This window comes from Salvelinus sp. IW2-2015, unplaced genomic scaffold (genome assembly GCF_002910315.2).
Source record: "Salvelinus sp. IW2-2015 unplaced genomic scaffold, ASM291031v2 Un_scaffold2762, whole genome shotgun sequence".
Lineage (NCBI taxonomy): Eukaryota > Metazoa > Chordata > Actinopteri > Salmoniformes > Salmonidae > Salvelinus > Salvelinus sp. IW2-2015.
This window is the reverse complement of record NW_019944065.1, coordinates 91,371-110,586: the sequence shown is the minus strand read 5'-3', so window position 1 is coordinate 110,586 and position 19,216 is coordinate 91,371. Positions and strand designations below refer to the sequence as shown.

General features: G+C 45.1%; 1 pseudogene; it reads left to right on the top strand.

Annotated features, from left to right (window-relative positions):
• Window positions 1-19,216, top strand: part of LOC112074688 (receptor for retinol uptake stra6-like) — a 37,737-nt pseudogene that overhangs the window by 1,052 nt on the left and 17,469 nt on the right.

Here is a 19,216-nt window from a genome sequence, read left to right as displayed (position 1 = left end):
AAGAGAAGAGATGGCGGGGGATACTCCTAGGAAAGTTGTTATTATGGCGGGGGATACTCCTAGGAAAGGTAAATGGAGGGGGATTACTTCCAGGAAAGTAATATGGGAGGGGGGAATACTTGACTTAGGAAAGGGTGACATATTGGAGGGGGATTTACTCCTAGGAAAAGTATATATGGGCGGGGGATACTCCTAGGAAAGTATATTGGCGCGGGGAATACTCCTAGGAAAAGTAATATTGGCGGGGGATACTCGTAGGAAAGTAATATGGCGGGGGAATCACTCCTAGGAAAGTAATATGGAGGGGGGATACTCCTAGGAAAGGACCTTCTGAATGCTACCTTCCATTCGTCTCATTATTTTTGAAGAGCCTGGTAAGTGGAGACGCTGACCCACCCTTCAGCCTGGTCTCATAGACACAGACGTAGCATAGGGGAAACCTTAAAAAAAACTGGCACACTCAATGAGTATGATATGTTACGTTTGGTATGGTTACGTAAGGACAGAAAGGTTGGTGGGGTGTTTGGATGTATAAAATGGGCGTATATAACATGGGCGTACACATCACAGACAAACTGAAATGGTCCACCCAACAGACAGTGTGGTGAAGAAGGCGCAACAGCACTCTTCAACCTCAGGAGCTGAAGAAATTTGGCCTGTCACCCAAACCCTGACAAACTTTTACAGATGCACAATCGACGAGCATCCTGTCGGGCTGTATCACCCACACCCTGGTACGGCAACTGCATCGCAAAAGACCGCAAGGCTCTCCGAGGGTGGTGCGGTCTGCACAACATATCACCTTGGGCACACTACCTGCCTCCAAGGACACCTACAGCACGCCGATGTCACAGGAAGGCCAAAATAAGAGCATCAAGGAACACAACCACCCCGAGCCACTGCCTGTTCACACCGCTATCATCGCAGAAGGCGAAGGTGCAGTAACAGCTTTCTATCTCAATGGCCATCAGACTGTTAAATAGCCATCACTAACTCAGAGAGGCTGCTGCCTACACTGAAGACAGCCCAATCACTGGACCATTTAACAGTCACTTTAAACAATGTTTACATATCTTACATTACTCAGTCACATGTACAGTATATACTGTATTTTAAACCATCTACTGCACCTTGCCTATGCCGCTCGGCCATCGCTCATCCAATATATTTTAATACGTTGCATATTTCCCATTCACCCTTTAGATTGTGTGTATCAGGTATTGTGTTGGGGAATGTTAGTTTACTTGTTAGATATACTGCACTGTCGAACTAGAAGCACAAGCATTGCGCTACACTCGCATTAACATCTGCTAACCAGTGTAATGTGATCAGTACATTTGATTTGATTTGATTTTAATTTGATTTGAACACGAATGTTCTAGCAACGAAAATATTGCGTGTTTGAATTTCATCACAGACAACTTTAGCATTTGATCTAATAGCAACATTGGAACTACTTAATACTTTTTGGCTACTTTGCCAACTATTTAGCATTTTAGCTAACCCTTCCTTCCCCAATTAGGCCACCTAGCTAGCATTAGCCAAAACAAATTGGAATTTGTAAGATATCCTAGCGAATTGTAATTCAGGGCCATATCATACAAAATGGATGATGGACAGCACAAAATGAATACATACCATACCAAACTTAAGCATCTATACTAATTTCAGTGTCACGGATTTACATTTACTATGTTACGTCTACCCTGCCGTTCCAAGGTTGACCCTAACATTGTGGCCCTTGAGTGTCCTCCATTTGGGCAGAATCCAAAGTGAATAGTCCTTACGTGTGTCAGTTCAATTATCATTCATGGCATTCTGTTCTCTCCTCAGAAAAGTGGAGCGAGCCTCTCACACAAATTGGACAAGGCCTAACCGATGACATATATCACTGATGATGTTGAGGGAGATGGCTTTCTGAGGTCATAGAGAGTAGTACCAATGTACTGACTGAACATCCCCTTTAGAACATGGCCTATTAGTCATCTGTACTGACAGAACATCCCTTTAGGGCATGGCCTATAGTCATCTGTACTGACTGAACATCCCCTTTTAGAACATGGCCTATAGTCATCTGTACTGACTGACATCCCCTTTAGAACATGGCCTATAGTCTCTGTACTGACTGAACATCCCTTTAGAACATGGCCTATAGTCATCTGTACTGACTGAACATCCCCTTTAGGACATGGCCTATAGTCATCTGTACTGACTGAACCATCCCCTTTAGGCATGGCCTATAGTCATCTGTACTGACTGAACATCCCCTTTAGGACATGGCCTATAGTCATCTGTACTGACAGAACATCCCCTTTAGACATCTGCCTATAGTCATCTGTACTGACTGAACATACCTTTAGGACATGGCCTATAGTCATCTGTACTGACTGAACATCCCCTTTAGAACATGGCCTATAGTCATCTGTACTGACAGAACATCCCCTTTAGGACATGCCTATAGTCATCTGTACTGACAGAACATCCCTTTAGGACATGGCCTATAGTCATCTGTACTGACTGAACATCCCTTTAGGACATGGCTATAGTCATCTGTACTGACTGAACATCCCTTTAGAACATGGCCTATATAAACATTCACTGTTTCCATTCATTCCAAACATTCATATTTGATATTAATTTTCATATTTGATATTATTAATGTGTACTGTATGTGTATCTCTGTAACTACATGGCTGCATCTTATAATTGAACTGACACACCGTAGGACTATTCACTTTGGGATTCTGCCAAATAGAGGATACTCAGAGCACAATGTAGGGACTCAATCTGGACTCAGGGGTACACGTAACATAGTAAATGTAAATCCGTGACACTGAAATTAGTATGATATGTTAAGTTTGGTATGGTATGTATTCATTTGTGGCTGTCCATCATCCATTTTGTATGATATGTCCCTGAATTACAATTCGTATGATATCTTACAAATTCCAATTTGTTTTGGCTAACGCTAGCTAGGTGGCTAATTGGGGGAAGGGTTAGCTAACATGCTAAATAGTTGCAAAGTAGCTAAAAAGTATTAAGTAGTTCCAATGTTGCTAATTAGATGAAATGCTAAAGTTGTCTGTGATGAAATTCAAACACGCAATATTTTGGTTGCTAGACATTCGTGTTCAAATCAAATTAAAATCAAATCAAATCAAATGTTACTGGTCACATACAAATGGTTAGCAGATGTTAATGCGAGTGTAACGAAATGCTTGCGCTTCTAGTTCCGACAGTGCAGTAATATCTAACAAGTAATCTAACAATTCCCCAACAACTACCTAATACACACAATCTAAAGGGGTGAATGGGAATATGTAAATATAAATATATGGATGAGCGATGGCCGTGCGGCATAGGCAAGGTGCAATAGATGGTATAAAATACAGTATATACTGTACATGTGATGTGAGTAATGTAAGATATGTAAACATTGTTTAAAGTGACTTGTTAAAGTGTCCAGTGATTGGGTCTTAGTGTAGGCAGCAGCCTCTGTGTTTTAGTGATGACTGTTTAACAGTCTGATGGCCTTGAGATAGAAGCTGTTTTTCAGTCTCTCGGTCCCAGCCTTGATGCACCTGTACTGACCTCGCCTTCTGAATGATAGCGGTGTGAACAGGCAGTGGCTCGGGTGGTTGTTGTCCTTGATGATCTTTTTGGCCTTCCTGTGACATCGGGTGCTGTAGGTGTCCTGGAGGGCAGGTAGTGTGCCCAAGGTGATATGTTGTGCAGGCCGCACCACCCTCTGGAGAGCCCTGCGGTTGCGGGCGGAGCAGTTGCCGTACCAGGCTGTGATGCCGTACCAGGCTGTGATACAGCACGACAGGANCTAAAGGGGATGTTCAGTCAGTACAGATGACTATAGGCCATGCCCTAAAGGGGATGTTCTGTCAGTACAGATGACTATAGMCCATGTTCTAAAGGGGATGTTCAGTCAGTACATTGGTACTACTCTCTATGACCTCAGAAAGCCATCTCCCTCAACATCATCAGTGATATATGTCATCGTTAGGCCTTGTCCAATTTGTGGTAGAGGGCTCGCTCCACTTTTCTGAGGAGAACAATGGCATGAATTATAATTGAACTGACACACCGTAGGACTATTCCCTTTGGGATTCTGCCAAATAGAGGACACTCAGGGCACTACTTAGGGTCAACCTGGACTCAGGGGTACACGTAACATAGTAAATGTAAATCTGTGACACTCAAATTAGTATGATATGTTAAGTTTGGTATGGTAAGTATACAGTTGTGGCTGTCCATCATCCATTTTGTATGATATGTCCCTGAATTACAATTCGTATGATATCTTACAAATTACAATTTGTTTTGGCTAATGCTAGCTAGGTGGCTAATTGGGGGAAGGGAAGGGTTAGCTAACATGCTAAATAGTTGCAAAGTAGCTAAAAAGTATTAAGTAGTTCCAATGTTGCTAATTAGATAAAATGCTAAAGTTGTCTGTGATGAAATTCAAACACGCAATATTTTGGTTACTAGACATTCGTGTTCAAATCAAATTAAAATCAAATCAAATCAAATGTTACTGATCACATACACATGGTTAGCAGATGTTAATGCGAGTGTAACGAAATGCTTGTGCTTCTAGTTCAGACAGTGCAGTAATATCTAACAAGTAATCTAACAATTCCCCAACAACTACCTAATACACACAATCTAAAGGGATGGAATAAGAATATGTACATATAAGTATATGGATGAGCGATGGCCGTGCGGCATAGGCAAGGTGCAGTAGATGGTATAAAATACAGTATATACTGTACATGTGATGTGAGTAATGTAAGATATGTAAACATTGTTTAAAGTGACTTGTTAAAGTGTCCAGTGGTTGGGTCTCAGTGTAGGCAGCAGCCTCTCTGAGTTAGTGATGGCTATTTAACAGTCTGATGGCCATGAGATAGAAGCTGTTTTTCAATCTCTCGGTCCCAGCCTTGATGCACCTGTACTGACCTCGCCTTCTGGATGATAGCGGTGTGAACAGGCAGTGGCTCGGGTGGTTGTTGTCCTTGATGATCTTTTTGGCCTTCCTGTGACATCGGGTGCCGTAGGTGTCCTGGAGGGCAGGTAGTTCACCCCTGGTGATGCGTTGTGCAGACCGCACCACCCTCTGGAGAGCCTTGCGGTTGTGGGCGGAGCAGTTACCGTACCAGGCTGTGATACAGCACGACAGGATGCTCTCGATTGTGCATCTGTAAAAGTTTGTCAGGGTTTTGGGTGACAGGCCAAATTTCTTCAGTCTCCTGAGGTTGAAGAGGCGCTGTTGCGCCTTCTTCACCACACTGTCTGTGTGGGTGGACCATTTCAGTTTGTCTGTGATGTGTACGCCCATGTTATATACGCCCATGTTATACATCCAAACACCCCAACTAACCACCCTCCTTTTCTTCTTGCTGTAAGCAACCTTCTGTCCTACGTAACCATACACAAACGTAACATATCGTACTCATTTGAGTGTGCCAGGTTTTTTAAAAAGGTTTCCCCTATGCTACGTCTAGTCTATGAGACCAGGCTGGAAGGGTGGGTCAGCGTCTCCACTTACCAGGGCTCGTCAAAAATAATGAGACAATGGGAAGGTAGCATTCAGAAGGCCATTTCCTAGGAGTATCCCCCTCCATATTACTTTCCTAGGAGTATCCCCCTCCATATTACCTTCCTAGGAGTATCCCCCTCCATATTACTTTCCTAGGAGTATCCCCCTCCATATTACCTTCCTAGGAGTATCCCCCTCCATATTACTTTCATAGGAGTATCCCCCTCCATATTACTTTCCTAGGAGTATCCCCCGCCATATTACTTTCCTAGGAGTATCCCCCGCCATATTACTTCAGGCCCTCTGGCTCGACAACAAGGTACATTAGATGATTATTTTAGTTGTACTGTAGTAAAGGAGAGGAAATAGAGTTCCTATTGTATCACTTTATGGAATATCTTGTCTCCTAGCTCGTTGTGGTGCTGATTCTAGCAGTCCTGAAGAGGAGAAAGACTCCATGTGAGGGTTTCGCCAGTGGATCAACTGGTATCTCAAGGTAAAGTGCAGGTTCATTTACCAAACGTATCAACATGAAGCAACCAGGATCTCTTGTCAATATGTGATGACCCACTGGTTGAATCAGCGTTGTTTCCATGTCACTTCAACACCAAAATGAAATGTGATGACATTGAATCAACGTGGGAAACTCATTGGATTTGAAAAAAGAAAGGMAACGTGAGGGAATTGTTCACCCAAACTTCAACCTAAAATCCAATGACATTTGTTGTTGATTTCATGTTGAATTCATGTTAGTTGACAACTCAACCAAATGTAAATCAAAACGTTGAACTGACGTCTGTGCCCGGCGGGAAACCACACAATACACCACTGTTACGAGAACAGCTCAGGCTGCCTCATCGCCACAACATACTAGGAGACAATTTATAACAATTAAACATGTTACCATTCATTTGCCGGTGTTTGCTTGGTCTTATCTCTGGTCTCTTCCCGCTGTGTTCACCAGTCCAGTGAACTTCCTGGACCAGACGCAGCACAAAGCCCTCGCAGTAGCTGTGTTTGGGCTGGTCTTCAGCAAGCTGTCTGTATTGGTCCTGGCTCCAGATCCTCTGCCCTTCTCCAAAGACACCCCTCAGGAAATCAAAGGTGAGCAGCTGTGTCCCCAGTCCCATTAAAACCTCTTGAATGTAAATTCCCCATATTTGGTGACCCTATTTATTAACAAAAAAATCAAAATAATTGACGTCATGGTTATGAGAAGGTAAGCCCCTGTCGGTTATGAGAACGCTAGACCTGTTTGGTATGAGAACGTAGCCCCTGTTCTGGTATGAGAACGGTAGCCCTGTCTGGTATGAGAAGTAGCCCCTGTTCTGGTATGAGAACGGTAGCCCCTGTCTGGTATGAGACGGTAGCCCCGTCTGGTATGAGACGGTAGCCCTGTCTGGTATGAGACGGTAGCCCCTGTCTGGTATGATGAACGGTAGCCATGTCTGGTATGAGAACGGTAGCCCCGTCTGGTATGAGAACGGTAGCCCTGTCTGGTATGAGAACGGTAGCCCCTGTCTGGTATGAGAAGGTAAGCCTCCCAGTCTGGTATGAGAACGGTAGGCCCCTGTCTGGTTGAGAACGGTAGCCCTGTCTGGTATGAGAACGGGTTAGACTCCAGTCTGGTATGAGAACGGTAGCCCTATGAAAGGTACCCTTGGTATGAGACGGTAGCCCTGTCTGGTATGAGAACGGTAGCCCTGTCTGGTATGAGAACGGTAGCCCGCTGTCTGGTATGAGAAACGGTAGCCCTGTCTGGTATGAGAACGGTAGCCCCTGTCTGGTATGAGAAGGTAGCCCCTGTCTGGTATGAAACGGTAGCCCCATGTCTGGTATGAGAAGGTAGCCCTGTCTGGTTGAGAACGGTAGCCCCTGTCTGGTATGAGAACGGTAGCCCCTGTCTGGTATGAGAACGGTAGCGCCCTGTCTGGTATGAGAACGGTAGCCCTGTCTGGTATGAGAACGGTAGCCCCTGTCTGGTATGAGAACGGTAGCCCCGTCTGGTATGAGAACGGTAGCCCCTGTCTGGTATGAGAACGGAGCCCGTCTGGTATGAGAACGGTAGCCCCTGTCTGGTATGGAAGGTAGCCCCTGTTGTAGTGAGAAGGTAGCCCTGTCTGGTATGAGAACGGTAGCCCCTGTCTGGTATGAGAACGGTAGCCCTGTCTGGTATGAGAACTAGCCCCTGTCTGTATGAGAACGGTAGCCCTGTTGGTATGAGAACGGTAGCCCCTGTCTGGTAATGAGAACGGTAGCCCTGTCTGTATGAGAACGGTAGCCCCTGTCTGTATGAGACGGTAGCCCTGTCTGGTATGAGAACGGTAGCCCCTGTTGTATGAGACAGTAGCCCTGTCTGGTATGAGAACGGTAGCCCCTGTCTGAGTATGAGAAGGTAGCCCCTGGTCTGGTATGAGACCGGTGAGCGGTAGCCCCTGTCTGGTTATGAGAACGGTAGCCCTGTCTGGTATGAGAACGGTAGCCCCTGTCTGGTATGAGAACGGTAGCCCCAGTCTGGTATGAGAACGGTAGCCCCTGTCTGGTATGAGAACGGTAGCCCCTGTCTGGTATGAGAACGGTAGCCCCTGTCTGGTATGAGAACGGTAGCCCCTGTCTGGTTATGAGAACGGTAGCCCCTGTCTGGAGAGTATCCTGTGGTATGAGAACGGTAGCCCCTGTCTGGTATGAGAACGGTAGCCCCTGTCTGCGTATGAGAAGGTAGCCCCTGTCTGGTATGAGAACGGTGGCCCCGTCTGGTATGAGAACGGTAGCCCCATGTCTGGTATGAGAACGGTAGCCCCTGTCATGGTATGAGAACGGTAGCCCCAGTCTGGTATGAGAAAGGTTAGCCCCAGTCTGGTATGAGAACGGTAGCCGCTGTCTGGTATGAGACGGTAAGCCCCTGTCTGTATAGAACGGTAGCCCCTGTCTGGTATGAGAACGGTAGCCGTGGTCTGGTATGAACGGTAGCCCCTGTCTGGTATGAGAACGGTAGCCCTGTCTGGTTTATGAGAACGGTAGCCCCTGTCTGGTTGAGAACGGTAGCCCCGTCTGGTATGAGAACGGTAGCCGCCTGTCTGGTATGAGAACGGTAGCCCGTCTGGTTGAGAACGGTAGCATGAAGGTACCCCTGTCTGGGTATGAAGAACGGTAGCCCCTGTCTGGTATGAGAACGGTAGCCCTGTCTGGTATGAGAACGGTAGCCCTGTCTGTATGAGAACGGTAGCCCGTCTGGTTATGAGAACGGTAGCCCAGTCTGGTAGAGAACGGTAGCCCTGTCATGGTATGAGAACGGTAGCCCTGTCTGGTATGAGAACGGTAGCCCCTGTCTGGTTCGAGAACGGTAGCCCCTGTATGGTATGAGAACGGTAGCCCCTGTCTGGTATGAAGGTAGCCCTGGTCTGGTATGAGAACGGTAGCCCCGTCTGTATGAGACGGTAGCCTGTCTGGTATGAAGACGGTAGCCCTGTCTGGTATGAGAACGGTACCCAGTCCTGGTAGAGAACGCGTAGCCCTGTTCTGGTATGAGAACGGTAGCCCCTGTTGGTTGAGAACGGTAGCCCCTGTCTGTATGAGAACGGTAGCCCAGTCGTGGCTATGAGAACGGTCCCCAGTCTGGTTGAGAACGGTAGCCCCTGTCTGGTATGAGAACGGTAGCCCCGTCTTGGTATGAGAACGGTAGCCCCTGTCTGGTATGAGAACGGTAGCCCCTGTCTGGTATGAGAACGGTAGCCCCTGTCTGGTATGAGAACGGTTAGCCCCTGTGTTGGTATGAGAACGGTAGCCCCTGTCTGGTATGAGAACGGTAGCCCCTGTTGGTATGAGAACGGTAGCCCCTGTTGGTATGAGAAGGTAGCCCCTGTCTGGTATGAGAACGTAGCCCCTGTTGGTATGAGAAACGGTAGCCCCTGTCTGGTATGAGAACGGTAGCCCCAGTCTGGTTTGAGAACGGTAGCCCCCTGTCTGGTATGAGAACGGTAGCCCTGTCTGGTATGAGAACGGTAGCCCAGTCTGGTATGAGAACGGTAGCCCCAGTCTGGTATAGAACGGTAGCCCGTCTGGTATGAGAACGGTAGCCCTGTCTGGTTATGAGAACGGTTAGCCCTTCTGGTCGAGAACGGTAGCCCTGTCTGGTATGAGAACGGTAGCCCCTGTCTGGTATGAGAACGGTAGCCCCAGTCTGGTATGAGAACGGTAGCCCCTGTCTGGTTGAGAACGGTAGCCCTGTATGGTATGAGAACGGTAAGCCCTGTCTGGTATGAGAACGGTAGCCCCTGTCTGGTATGAGAACGGTAGCCCCTGTCTGGTATGAGAACGGTAGCCCCTGTATGGTATGAGAACGGTAGCCCCTGTCTGGTATGAGAAACGGTAGCCCCTGTCATGGTATGTAGAACGGTAGCCTGTCTGGTATGAGCGGTGCCTGTATGGTATGAGAACGGTAGCCCCTGTCTGGTATGAGAACGGTAGCCCTGTTCTGGTATGAGAAGGTAGCCCCGTCTGGTTGAAACGGTAGCCCCTGTCTGGTATGAGAACGGTAGCCCCTGTCTGGTATGAGAACGGTAAGCCCAGTCTGGTATGAGAACGGTAGCCCAGTCTGGTATGAGAACGGTTAGCCCCTGTCTGGTATGACGAACGTAGCCCCTGTCTGGTATGAGAACGGTAGCCCAGTCTGGTATGAGAACGGTAGCCCGTCTGGTATGAGACGATGCCAGCTCGGTATGAGAACGGTAGCCCCTGTCCTGGTATGAGAACGGTAGCCCCTGTCTGGTATGAGAACGGTAGCCCGCTGTCTGGTATGAGACACGGTAGCCGCTGTCTGGTATGAGAAAGGTAGCCCCTGTCTGGTATGAGAACGGTAGCCCCTGTCTGGTATGAGAACGGTAGCCCTGTACATGGTATGAAGAACGCTAGCCCCTGTCTGTATGAGAACGGTAGCCCCTGTATGGTATGAGAACGGTAGCCCCTGTCTGGTTGGAACGGTAGCCCCTGTATGGTATGAGAACGGTAGCCCCTGTCTGGTATGAGAACGGTAGCCCCTGTCTGGTATGAGAACGGTAGCCCCTAGTTCTGGTTTGACGAACGGTAGCCCCTGTCTGGTATGAGAACGGTAGCCCCTGTCTGGTATGAGAACGGTTCCAGTCTGGATGCAACCGTAGCCCCAGTCTGGTATGAGAACGGTAGCCCCTGTCTGGTATGAGAACGGTAGCCCCTGTCTGGTATGAGAACGGTAGCCCCGTTGGTATGAGACGGTAGCCCTGTCTGGTATGAGAACGGTAGCCCCTGTCTGGTATGAGAACGGTAGCCCCTGTCTGGTATGAGAACGGTAGCCCTGTCTGGTATAGCTGTGATGAGAGGTAGCCGCTGTCTGGTATGAGAACGGTAGCCCTGTCTGGTATGAGAACGGTAGCCCCTGTCTGGTATGAGAACGGTAGCCCCTGTCTGGTATGAGAACGGTCCCCTGTCTGCAAAGGGAGGGTGTCTGCCGTCAGCTGAGTATCTTGGCTGTTGATCGGTGCTTCAAATGTCAGATCATGAGGATGGTCTTATTTGTCTGCCTGTGACCTACCGTTATCGATCACCAGCCTATTGCCATGTTATCTGATGATGTATGACTTAATGGCAACATCCAATGTCCACCGAGGGACTAGATCTTTGCACATCAAATATATGATGTTGCCTGCTTAGGCGCTGTAGGCATCCATTACACAGGGGATTGGCTACTATGGCACCTTGATAGTATTGTAGCCAATGAGATAAGCTTTCCAGAGATATGCAGTWGACCTGGGTGGGACAAAGCAATGCCTAGAACCWTTWAACWTCCAACGTGCAAAAACAGTGTAATTACAACATTCTGACACTTTGGAGAGGTTGAAAGGACACTTAAATGTACCCTGGATACCCCATAACACCACCACAATGTTTGAGTGAGGTTGATGTGGTAGAAATTGTGTTTTTGTACTGAACAAATAGCATTTAGGGATTGCAAATATGTAATAGCACTGGAATTATCTAATTTACAGACATATGTCACTTTGGAGAGGTTTAGGGACACTTGGAAACGTCCCGTGACCACACCTGACACCACTTACTAAAAACATCTGCCCATTTCTAGTTGTTAGATCTATCAATCCCATTTTCCCCCCTGATATTGTTCACATGTTGTGGAAGGCATCTGATGTGTTTCCAGGTCTAGTCATCAATAATTCACTTCTAGCTTGTCAACGAACGATGACTTTCAAAAAAATAAAATGGTTATTTTGTGTGTGCTTGACCTTGTGTATTCTGAACTATGTAACTCCTATCTATCTTCTGATCATTTCTTCATAATCACCCAGATGTCTTCTTTCCAAATATACCAAGTTGTTGCATGTCAGAACCATGTAATTACAGATGAATAGCAGTTACTTTTGGGTAGGTCTYTTTTGGRGGAAATCTACATTTTGCCGTTACAGTTCAYAGGTTTTAAACAGTGACCCTCTTTATTGGCCTTTTATTTCTCTATGCACACTGTTGCCCTACACACACACACACACAAGCTGCTGATACTCTTTTTAAAATATTTGATCCTGTTGCCTAGTTACCTTACTCCTATACATACAGTACCAGTCATAAGTTTGGACACACCTACTCATTCAAGGGTTTTTCATTATTTCTACTATTTTCTACTTTGTAGAATAATAGTGAAGACATCAAAACTATGACATAACACATATGGAATCATGTAGTAACCAAAAAATAGTGTTAAATCAAAATATATTTTATATTGATTCTTCAAAGTAGCCACCCATTGCCTTGATGACAGCTTTGCACACTCTTGTCATTCTCTCAAACCAGCATTCATGAGGAATGCTTTTCCAACAGTCTTGAAGGAGTTCCCACATATGCTGAGCACTTGTTGGCTGCTTTTCCTTCACTCTCTTCTGCGATCCAAGTCATCATGAAATAACTTGTGGAACAGCATAAACACATTGAGATGAACTGGTGTGATACTAAATACAGACTGTGTGCGTTCCTCCTCCTTCCAGAGTACATGAAGATCATCGCCATCTTCTACTGGCCTGCCCGTACTACCACTCCTGGCCTGTGGTACGCTCCACAGTAAACTGGGCTATGTGCTGGGCAGTCTATTCTCTTGGACCCACTTTGCGCTGTCCTCGTCTGGCAGAGGATTGACTGTCCCAAAACACCAGAGGTAATATCATCTGATATTTAAAGTGGGGGAAAAAGGGGGCACATCTTTTTGTGTTGTGTCATATTTAACAGATTTCATATCTCAAGCTAAAATTATTCTATAATACAGTATCTTAAACCATAACAAACAGGTAAAAATCAGTACGTTTGTGTATCGATATGTTTTCCATTCTCTTGTCTCCACAGCTGTATAAGTACTATTCCCTGCTGGCCAGTCTCCCACAAGATAGGCTGTCTAGGATTCCTCTGTATCAAGTACCCACTACTGTTTCTCAAAGGTGCTATGGCTCTGAGTGAGGGAACACTGCTCTTGTACCAATGTGTGTATAGTCATGAACCTACCTCCGTTGGGAGTCCTCTCTTTAAGGTTTCGATGAGAACAATATCAAATGTCATGATCCTTGCCTGTATTTAGGTTATCAAAACGCTGGGGTTATTGTCTGCTCCTCTAATGTCTGGAGAGAACTGCCTGTATTTAGGTTGTCAAACCCGAGGTTATTGTCCTGCTCCTCTAATGTCTGGATGAGAACTGGCTGTATTTAGGTTGTCAAACACTGAGGTTATTGTCCTGCTCCTCTAATGTCTGGATGAGAACTGCCTGTATTTAGGTTGTCAAAACACTGAGGTTATTGTCCTGCTCCTCTAATGTCTGGGATGAGAACTGGCTGTATTTAGGTTGTCAAAACACTGGGGTTATTGTCCTGCTCCTCTAATGTCTGGATGAGAACTGGCTGTATTTAGGTTGTCAAAACACTGGGGTTATTGTCCTGCCTCTCTAATGTCTGGATGAGACTGGCTGTATTTAGGTTGTCAAAACACTGGGTTATTGTCCTGCTCTCTAATGTCTGGATGAGAACTGCTGTATTTAGGTTGTCAAAACACTGGGTTATTGTCCTGCTCCTCTAATGTCTGGATGGAACTGCCTGTATTTAGGTTGTCAAAACACTGGGGTTATTGTCTGCTCCTCTAATGTCTGGATGAGAACTGGCTGTATTTAGTTGTCAAAACACTGGGGTTATTGTCCTGCTCCTCTAATGTCTGGATGAGACTGGCTGTATTTAGGTTGTCAAAACACTGAGGTTAATGTCCTGCTCCTCTAATGTCTGGATGAGAACTGGCTGTTTTAGGTTGTCAAAACACTGGGGTTATTGTCCTGCTCCTCTAATGTCTGGATGAGAACTGTCTGTATTTAGGTTTGTCAAAACACTGGGTTATTGTCCTGCTCCTCTAATGTCTGGATGAGAACTGGCTGTATTTAGGTTGTCAAAAACACTGGGTTATTGTCCTGCTCCTCTAATGTCTGGATGAGAACTGCTGTATTTAGGTTGTCAAAACACTGAGGTTAATGTCCTGCTCCTCTAATGTCTGGATGAGAACTGGCTGTATTTAGGTTGTCAAAACACTGGGGTTATTGTCCTGCTCCTCTAATGTCTGGTGAGAACTGCCTGTATTTAGGTTGTCAAAACACTGGGGTTATTGTCCTGCTCCTCTAATGTCTGGATGAGAATGCCTGTATTTAGGTTGTCAAAACACTGTGGTTATTGTCCTGCTCCTCTAATGTCTGGATGAGAACTGCCTGTATTTAGGTTGTCAAAACACTGGGGTTATTGTCCTGCTCCTCTAATGTCTGGATGAGACTGGCTGTATTTAGGTTGTCCAAACACTGTGGTTATTGTCCTGCTCCTCTAATGTCTGGATGAGAACTGCCTGTATTTAGGTTGTCAAAACACTGTGGTTATTGTCCTGCTCCTCTAATGTCTGGATGAGACTGCCTGTATTTAGGTTGTCAAAACACTGGGGTTATTGTCCTGCTCCTCTAATGTCTGGATGAGAACTGCCTGTATTTAGGTGTCAAAACACTGGGGTTATTGTCCTGCTCCTCTAATATCTGATGAGAACTGGCTGTATTAGGTTTGTCAAAACACTGGGTTTATTGTCCTGCTCCTCTAATGTCTGGATGAGAACTGGCTGTATTTAGGTTGTCAAAACACTGGGTTATTATCCTGCTCCTCTAATGTCTGGATGAGAACTGTCTGTATTTAGGTTGTCAAAACACTGAGGTTATGTCCTGCTCTATTTCTGGATGAGACTGCCTGTATTTAGGTTGTCAAAACACTGGGGTTATTGTCCTGCTCCTCTAATGTCTGGATGAGAACTGGCTGTATTTAGGTTGTCAAACACTGTGGTTATTGCCTGCTCCTCTAATGTCTGGATGAGAATGGCTGTATTTAGGTTGTCAAACACTGGGTTATTGTCCTGCTCCTCTAATGTCTGGATGAAGAACTGGCTGTATTTAGGTTGTCAAAACACTGGGTTATGTTCCTGCTCCTCTAATGTCTGGATGAGAACTGCCTGTATTTAGGTTGTCAAAACACTGGGGTTATTGTCCTGCTCCTCTAATGTCTGGATGAGAACTGGCTGTATTTAGGTTGTCAAAACACTGGGTTTATTGTCCTGCTCCTCTAATGTCTGGATGAGAACTGCCTGTATTTAGGTTGTCAAAACACTGGGGTTATTGTCCTGCTCCTCTAATGTCTGGAGGAGAACTGCTGTATTTAGGTTGTCAAAACACTGGGGTTATTGTCCTGCTCCTCTAATGTCTGGATAGAACTGCCTGTATTTAGGTTGTCAAAACACTGGGTTATTGTCCTGCTCCTCTAATGTCTGGATGAGAACTGCTGTATTTAGGTTGTCAAAACACTGGGTTATTGTCCTCTCCTCTACGTCTGATGAGAACTGCCTGTATTTAGGTTGTCAAAACACTGGGTTATTGTCCTGCTCCTCTAACGTCTGGATGAGAACTGCCTGTATTAGGTTGTCAAAACACTGGGTTATTGTCCCGCTCCTCTAACGTCTGGATGAGAACTGCCTGTATTTAGGTTGTCAAAACACTGGGGTTATTGTCCTGCTCCTCTAATGTCTGGATGAGAACTGCCTGTATTTAGGTTGTCAAAAACACTGGGGTTATTGTCCTGCTCCTCTAATGTCTGGATGAGAACTGGCTGTATTTAGGTTGTCAAAACACTGGGGTTATTGTCCTGCCCTCTAACGTCTGGATGAGAACTGCCTGTATTTAGGTTGTCAAAACACTGGGGTTATTGTCCTGCTCCTCTAATATCTGGATGAGAACTGCCTGTATTTAGGTTGTCAAAACACTGAGGTTATTGTCCTGCTCCTCTAATGTCTGGATGAGAACTGGCTGTATTTAGGTTTCAAAACACTGGGTTATTGTCCTGCTCCTCTAATGTCTGGATGAGAACTGCCTGTATTTAGGTTGTCAAAACACTGGGGTTATTGTCCTGCTCCTCTAATATCTGGATGAGAACTGCCTGTATTTAGGTTGTCAAAACACTGAGGTTATTGTCCTGCTCCTCTAATGTCTGGATGAGAACTGGCTGTATTTAGGTTGTCAAACACTGGGGTTATTGTCCTGCTCCTCTAATGTCTGGATGAGAACTGCCTGTATTTAGGTGTCAAAAACACTGGGGTTATTGTCCTGCTCTCTAATATCTGATGAGAACTGCCTGTATTTAGGTTGTCAAACACTGGGGTTTATTGTCCTGCTCTCTCTAATGTCTGATGAGAACTGCCTGTATTTAGGTTGTCAAAAACTGGGGTTATTGTCCTGCCTCCTCTAATGTCTGGATGAGAACTGGCTCTATTTAGTTGTCAAAACACTGTGGTTATTGTCCTGCTCCTCTAATGTCTGGATGAGAACTGGCTGTATTTAGGTTGTCAAACACTGGGGTTATTGTCCTGCTCCTCTAATGTTTGGATGAGAACTGTCTGTATTTAGGTTGTCAAACACTGAGGTTATTGTCCTGCTCCTCTAATGTCTGGATGAGAACTGCTGTATTTAGGTTGTCAAAACACTGAGTTATTGTCCTGCTCCTCTAATGTCTGGATGAGAACTGCTGTATTTAGGTTGTCAAAACACTGGGTTATTGTCCTGCCTCTAATGTCTGGATGAGAACTGGCTGTATTTAGGTTGTCAAAACACTGGGGTTATTGTCCTGCTCCTCTAATGTCTGGATGAGAAAAAACTGGCCTTTGATGCTTATGGATATCTATGTAAAAAACTAAACATAGCCCTTCAAGAGACATTAAAGTTATGAAACTACATCAACCACGTAACTTGTAACCAAAGGTCTGATTACGTAAACAGCTTGGATGGAATTAATTAGTATAATATCCCCAGCACAGATTATGACCAGGAATGTTATTTCTCTCAAAGGTTTACACAATGCAGTGTTTATTTCACTGTAATCTGTGGATTGTCACGCTGTAAACTGTCGTGACAGTGAGATCATGTGAGGTCGTTAATCTGTCTCTGTTGTAATCACAGCTACAGTTCTAACGACATCATACATTCTTTTAATGTGAATTTTCTGCCATCCAAATGAATGATTCTATACAGTGTTGTAGGTGGTCAGTGTTGTCAGTATGCATCCATAAGTTTAATGTGTTAATGAAACAGTTTTGATTTGATACATTTGGCTTTCAAGGACCTGGAGAGCAGCTACACACAGACTACGTGAAATTCATTCTAAAGAAGAAAAAGTCAACATTCAGGGTGGGTTTATGAGAAAAACAAGATACTAAACTCAATGACCAAGACTGTTTTTTATGATGAGAAACAAGATACTAAACTTGATTGACCAGCTGTGTTTATTATGAGAGAAACAAGATACTAAACTGACTGACAGACTGTGTTTTATTATGAGAGAAACAAGATACTAACTGATTGACCAGACTGTGTTTTTATTATGAGAGAAACAAGATACTAAACTGATTGACCAGACTGTGTTTTTTATGAGAGAAACAAGATACTAAACTGACTGACCAGACTGTGTTTTATTATGAGAGAAACAAGATACTAAACTGATTGACCAGACTGTGTTTTTATTATGAGAGAAACAAGATACTAAACTGATTGACCAGACTGTGTTTTATTATGAGAGAAACAAGATACTAAAACTGACTGACCAGACGTGTTTTATATGAGAGAAACAAGATACTAAACTGATTGACCAGACTGTGTTTTATTATGAGAAACAGATACTAAACTGATTGACCAGACTGTGTTTTATTCTATGACAAAAAACTAAGTAATGATCAAATCAAATCAAATGTATTCATAAAGCCTTCTACATCAGCTGAATATCTCAAAGTGCTGTACAGAAACCCAGCCTAAACCCCAAAACAGCAAGCAATGCAGGTGTAGAAGCACGGTGGCTAGGAAAACTCCCTAGAAAGGCCAAACCTAGGAAGAAACCTAGAGAGGAACCAGGCTATGAGGGGTGGCCAGTCCTCTTCTGGCTGTGCCAGGTGGAGATTATAACAGAACATGCCAAGATGTTCAAATGTTCATAAATGACCAGCAGGGTCAAATAATAATAATCACAGTAGTTGTCGAGGTGGCAGCAAGTCAGCACCTCAGGATAAATGTCAGTTGGCTTTTCATAGCCGATCATTAAGAGTATCTCTACCGCTCCTGCTGTCTTTAGAGAGTTGAAACAGCAGTTCTGGGACAGGTAGCACGTCCGGTGAACAGGTCAGGTTCCATAGCCGCAGGCAGAACAGTTGAAACTGGAGCAGCAGCACGGCCAGGTGGACTGAGGACAGCAAGGAGTCATCATGCCAGGTAGTTCTGAGGCATGGTCCTAGGGCTCAGGTCCTCCAAGAGAGAGAAGAGAGAATTAGAGAGAGCGTACTTAAATTCACGCAGGACACCGGATAAGACAGGAGAAGTACTCCAGATATAACAAACTGACCCTAGCCCCCCGACACATATAACTACTGCAGCATAATAATGGAGGCTGAAGACGGAGGGTGGCAGAGACCTGTGGCCCCGTCGATGATACCCCCGGACAGGGCCAAACCAGGAGGATATAACAGGAAGGATATATAATGATGACTGCAGCGTGCAGTTATTGACATCATTGTGTTTTGTTCAGTACCTCTATCAGATCAGATAAACCCAAACTGTGGAAGACAATGAAAGACACAGTCAGGTCCTATATCTACACACCAGAGAAGGTACGTCTGGAGGGCTTTGACATTTGTACTGCTAATCTTTTTAAATGAAATATCTAATGATACCATTGTTTTATCATGATTTTTTTGTAGTATTCGGTTTCCACTAAAGCTGGCGATCTCAGCATTTGTGTCTCTCATAGCAGTTTATCAGGTAAACAAATACTGCAGTTAATTAGGAATCAATCACATTTCAGCAAACATTACAATAAACAAAGGAACATAACAACAATCCACATCAACTTGAAAGATGCCTTGTTTTTCAATAGAAAATAACTCTAACAGCCATGTGGTCATCCATCCCTAGGTGGCGCATGTTGCTGGTAGTACTGGTGATCCCACCCTCCACATAGTCCGTGCTGGTATAGATGACAGTTCCCCTCCTTCTGGAGGGCTTTGGTATCGTCCTATCAGAGGACAGGATGGAGGTGGTCCAGA